Source organism: Echeneis naucrates, chromosome 3 (assembly GCF_900963305.1).
Source record: "Echeneis naucrates chromosome 3, fEcheNa1.1, whole genome shotgun sequence".
Lineage (NCBI taxonomy): Eukaryota > Metazoa > Chordata > Actinopteri > Carangiformes > Echeneidae > Echeneis > Echeneis naucrates.
The window spans coordinates 2,574,925-2,580,924 of record NC_042513.1 but is presented as its reverse complement, the minus strand read 5'-3'; the positions used below and the strand labels follow the sequence as shown (position 1 = coordinate 2,580,924).

General features: G+C 41.3%; 1 protein-coding gene across 1 annotated transcript in view; it reads left to right on the top strand.

The window, feature by feature from the left end:
- Positions 1-366: 366 nt before the first annotated feature.
- furina (furin (paired basic amino acid cleaving enzyme) a) overlaps positions 367-6,000 on the top strand; it is a 72,044-nt gene continuing 66,410 nt past the window's right edge. Inside the window, exon 1 of the mRNA XM_029497570.1 lies at positions 367-1,117. The gene's annotated coding sequence lies outside the window, so the exon portion shown is untranslated. The remainder of the gene's footprint in view (positions 1,118-6,000) is intronic.

Sequence of the window (6,000 nt, the reverse complement as noted above, 5' to 3'; positions counted from 1 at the left end):
CCTGGAATTTTCTAGTTTTATCATCTGTTGTCTATCCATCAGGGGGTGCTGGAGTCATCTCAGCTGACGCGCTGGTCATATAAAAATAGCCAGCCAATCACGCCAATCAAATCACCGCTTAGTGGAAACATCCACGTAGTAGGACTATGGGAAACCAGGGATACCATACAAACGTCACGCTGGAATCGAATGCATAACTTTCGACTGCGAGGCAACGGCGCTAACCGCCAATGCACCAGCACCGGCCACTCCGCTGCCTGCTCTGCCGCCTGTGACCAGCAGGTGGCGGAGCCGCAGCGCGCTCCCCGGCGGTAGGTGTTGCTCTCCAGTCTCCACTTTGTCCGCGGCCGTGACGTATTTCCTGGGGCTTGTGTCGACCACTCAGCTGAACACCGGAGGGCTATCATGACTATTTATCACCAGCCATTCGCCGCTATCGCGTTTTCCGTTGCTCCACGGCTCCGTCGTCGGTTGTAACGTCTGCGGGTCGCGCGACAGCGACGAGCCGGGTCGAGGGGGATGTTGACGGCAGCGGGTAAATTTAGCTGCTTGTAAGTTTCCGTCCCTTCCAGCTCGTATTTTTTACTTCGTGGCTGGTGAGTTTACCGAGCTCTGGGCTCCGGGACCCTGACGCAGGACCGGGCAGGACGGTGTGTGGTCGCGCTGAGCCCCGGTTGTTGTTAGTTTGTGTGTCGGCCGGAGGGGCAGAGAGGAAGAGGGGGGTCTCTCTAACACATGCCCGGCTGACGTCGACTGCGCTGCGTCCGGTTTCTGTGGTTGTTCTTGCGGAGTGGCGAAAACAACAACAACAACAACAACAAAGAAAACCTAAAAAAAAAAAAAACACACACACACACTCACTCCGTGGCGGTCACTATCTACAGCGTGAGCAGTAACATGTGAAAAAGCCAGACTCGGAAATGCTCGTCAGGCGTGGATGAGAGGGAGGAAAAGGGGGAGGCACCTGTGAGACTGAGCAGGTCAGCCTACCGCCGTGACAAGTTTGCGTTAATCACGGTGCAGTTTTCAGACATATTTGTCAAGCGGACGAGTCTCCATTGGATCCTCTGCAGCCACATTATGACAGCGTGTTGCTGTCACGGACTTCATTTGTGAGGTGAGTCCACCGACCGATCAAACTCAACAGTCTTACTGCTCCTGTCAGCTGATATATTTAAAGCCCTTCAGTTGAGCTCAGAAAGTGCTGGGCGCTGCAGGCCGGAGGGGGAGAGAAGTTTTCCCTCCTCCCCCAAGTGTATTTTGCGGTTAATCTCAGGTTTTTACTTTTTGCTGATAGTACACTTCTGATATATCAGTGATCATGGAGGCTGGGGAGCCAAGAGGAATTAGCATGGACACCAGAGAGCAGATCCATGAAAAGCAGCTCGTAAATGCTCCATTCAGAATATCAGTCTATTCTTGTTTGTGTTTGAGCTGAAGTGAAGTTATTAACGTCTGTGGCTGACTTACTCTGATCGGAACGTCTTCCTTTGAACAGTCAGATGAAACGTGATCTGGACTGAAATGAGCACTTAAGTTGAAAAGATAAAGTGTAACCGAACACTGGATTTTCTGTCACACCAGATGTTACATGGGACACGACCAGCTTGTCTTGTTTGTGCTTCAACTAAACCCAAAACTATAATTTTACCTGACTGTGTTGTATAATATTGAGCTGCTGATTGTTAGGGATAATCACTAGCACAAGTTTCTGGGGCCCCTTGAGCGCAGCTACAACTACTAACTGAAAACAATGCCTCTCAAATACAGTAAGAATTTCTGCTGGATATCCTGACAAACTGTTTTTCAGGAAGTTTCCATGTCTGAGTGCATTTAGCCACGTCCTTACGATGGCTAAGAGTTATCACCTCTGCGTAACTGATCCTCAGAAAAGCAGAAGTTGCAACATATTCAGAAAGTTTCTTTTGCATGAAGCAATATTGATGTTATTGCAGGATGTAGTTGAAACGCTTTAGTGTACCAGGGGAAAAACAGGTTGTTATCGTTAACTCAAATGAGCCTGTGGAGAGTCAACCCATTAAACTTTAAATGGATACTACAGTAAAAAATCATATTAAATTATTATAGCATACTTCAAAGGATCATAGCAACTGCACCTCTATGACACTCGATTGATGATGATGTGGACATATGGAGAAATTAAGGTTTTTGATATAATTGCTTTTTGTATTGTTTTACGTTGCTGCCTACAATGCCTGGGACATAATCTTGGTTTAAAAAAGATAGACCCGGTGTTATTCTCACAGTCTGCCTTCGGACAACCCCTGTACCTCACAGATTAAGCTCTTCATGGGTCCAATCATATTACGATTATTAGGGAATGCTGGAGTCATTTTAGTATTGTTTATGGCTAAGGAAATTAACTAATTTAACAATCACTGCGCTTATTGTCATTTGGTCACGGTGCCACACACAATTTTTTGTTTGTCAAAATACACTGAGGATTGTGTAAGTGTTGCTGCACTAAGATATTGATTTCATGTGTCACAAAGTAAGAACCAACATTGATTAAACAAAGAGTCTCACGGAATAACTGTATGCGCCTTGGTTTTATCTCATTAAACTGCAAATAATAAACTGATGAGGTGTAAACGGTTTACTTTTTTAAATGTGCCGGTGAGTTTGATAATGAAGCTGCTACAATGCCTCAGGTTTAATTGCACTTAGCTAATTACATTAGTTTGCCATAGTTTTGTCCGTATGAACTTCTGGTATTGCCATTTGACGTACGGTGTCATGCACTGTGGTAACACTAAAGACCCACTCAGTCTGATGGTTCATCGACAGTGAAGCTGCTGGGCAGTTGTTGTGCCATGGTGTGTGGTTTTCATGCTGACGTTAAGAAAAGTGAGTGGTGGAGCGCTCAGATGAGGTCACAAGCCTATGCACTTAAAATGAGAGGGAGCCCTGTACTCAAACAGAACTTTGGATACATCCACACTGAGTGAGTGATACCATCAAATGTTTCTTTGGTTTCCTTGAACTTTATTTGTACCTCATTTTCATTGTGTGCAGCATTTTATTATTTAGTTACTTTAATATTTGGGTGAGAATAAAAAGCTGTCACTTTCAAGTCTATGGACGATAATTGGTTATTTTATTAGCAGGAACTGAGCAAATGATTCTATACGTGTACCGTATTTTGTGGACCATAAGGCGCCATATCAATGAACGGGTCTATTGTCATACATAAGGCGCATGATAAAACAAAACGAAGCACAGCACGTATCGGAATTAAAAGTGGCGGAGGTAAGCGTACTGCGTACTGTTCTCTGATTGGTTTATCGTTGCCAGGGTAGCAAACACCTGAAGTTAGTGTGACGTTTGATTTAACTAGACTTGGATTATGATATGGATTTGAAAATTGGGTTTACGTTAAAACCTAACGTTGGCTTGACGTCTAATTACAGTGAGGTAACATTGACTAAATGTTGGATGGTGGTTGGTTCTCACCCCTACCAAATGGGTTATCCAACGTTGTCTGACGTTGCAGCCCATATCCAACCAAGGACCAACGTTAACACAACGTCCCCGTGTCGGCTGGGAATGCTCAAGCGGAGCGGCTTCGTCGCTTACCAAAGTCTCACCAAAACATTTTGACAGATGTTTGAACGTAGTGTACCTCATAACATTGGTCCGAGGTCAGTAAACACACCAGGGGCACCGGATTATAAGGTGCACTGCAGATTTTTGAGAACGTTGAAGGATTTTAAGTGCGCCTTATAGTGCGAAAAATACGGTAATTAGCGTTGGTTGAGGGACCTCACTACTTAGCTGCATGAATTTTATAAAAGATGCTTAATGAGTTAGGAGGGAGGACCGAGAGGTGGTGGAATAATGTGTGTATTTTCCTTTTGAGAGATACTTGTTGTGACACCTGACTTGTATGGTTTGCATTATTATGCACGTTGCCTATTTCTTATTGTGTGCAATGTGAAATAAGATGATATCCAGATATCGTGGGAATTAATATCTACTTTTCAGACAGATTAGCAGCTTGTCATAGCTCACAGCCAGACTGACATGTAAGCTTGCTGATAGCTAATCATTCACTTAACTTGTAATGCTGCTTCACAGTACTGTGAACAGAGTCTGTCGCAATCCTTCAGACACGTTATTTGGCAATTTGCTCAGAAAACCTCTTGGGATATTGCTCTTAAAAATACTGTTGATGAAGACTTGTTAGCAGTTTAAAAAACTGTTAAACTTAACCTTCTTCTCAGGTCCAGTACATCTGTTAATTGTACAGGGTACAGAGGTTTCAGATATTGATTTGAATTGTCACTGACCAAACAAGGCTTGTTTTTATAAGGATCATTTCATGATTGTAAGCGATACGACCCAATAGTTGGTTATTTGTCAGGCTGTTCTGTCCACTGCAGAAGTTACTGTGACACTTTTTAATGTGTGTGAATTAATGACAGCTACAATTAAACAATGTATAGAGAAGAAGCAGAGAAAATTATATTATAGAGGGAGTCACAGCCAGATGGCAAAATTAATCACTAAATTGATTGTGATATTGGTGAAATTCTACCTTTAAGACCATTTATACCAAATGAATGCATGCCTTATAAACACATGAATGAATGAATAAATAAATATTTATAAAAGAGTAACCCTACTTCCAACAGCTCTTAATAAAACAGACTATAATGATGATATAAAACAGGTTCCAGAAATGGACATAGGCGAATAACTAGAGCTAAAAATCAAATATTAATTAGAACGAAAATCAGTAAGCGGCTGTTCATGCCAGTAGCTTTGTGAATGTGCTTGTCTCTGTACCCTGATGTAAGTGAACATAATTAGCTCAGGGGCCAAAGCAGGAAAAAAATAGCAATTAGATGAAACAACAAAGTTAAAGGTGAAAACCAAGCATATTTTTGAGTTCAGCTAACTTGTGCCATATGCAACGATACTTAGAACAATTACTAAAGGCAAAGCTTCAGAGGAGATCATGTTATCTTTGCTACATGACTGATTTGGTGTTCAATGGGCCAGTTTCCATTTTCACATTATTCTGGACATTATCATTACAGTATACAAAAACACAACATAATTTTATTTTTCTTCCTCTCATAGATATTGTATATATTAAAGTGTTTAGCTTCTTAACATTAAGAGAACTTGACTTAATGTTCAGTCCATGAGGATATTACAGGAAATGTGTCTATTGAATTATATGCTTACTACATTAAGTAGGTTAAATTGGTAATGGATTGGACTGGATTATATTGAGAGACTTTACATATATACACATGGGAAAAATATAATTAGATTTGTGTATTTCCTATAGTCTCACCAAAAACTGAGGAAATGTTAATGTACTAGTTTGAGGACATTTAGGTGTTGAAGGTAGTGGTTAGAGCTGAACTGGCTGTTAATTTACAAACCTGCTTGACTGATGATAATGGGTAAATAAAGTGTAGTGAAAATAGCTATGGATTTAATTATATTTGATTACATATCCCAATTTTCATTTGAAAATATGTAATGTTTCTGTTTATTTGAGGAAATGGACATTTTGGTGATGAATTGGTCAATTTTGTATTATTTTAACTATGAAAGGCCTTGATAGTATACTTAAGATTTCAGATATCTGAGTGCACAGCAGAATTCTCTTGTCTCATTCAGGCTCCACAGCAAACAATCCAGGGAAATTTTATGGCGCTTGTTGGTTTATTTGGTCTGTGGCATGATAAGACACTCACTTGAAATTCTTAGTTTTGACCACTGAATGGAAAACCGTGGAGACAAGGTCATTACAGGCGGTCTATTAGCCCAGCAGAATGACTTGAGGGAACTGTTTCTCACTATAGACTTGAGTCAGGATAAGAAATGTGACTTCACATGCTTGGAAACACAGAATGGAGGCACTGTAGTCACTGTGGACTAGTCATCTTTAAAATGGGGTTAGCACTGTGGGTAATTGCTTGAAACAATAGCTGAGAGGAAAGGGAGATCTATTTCTCTGCA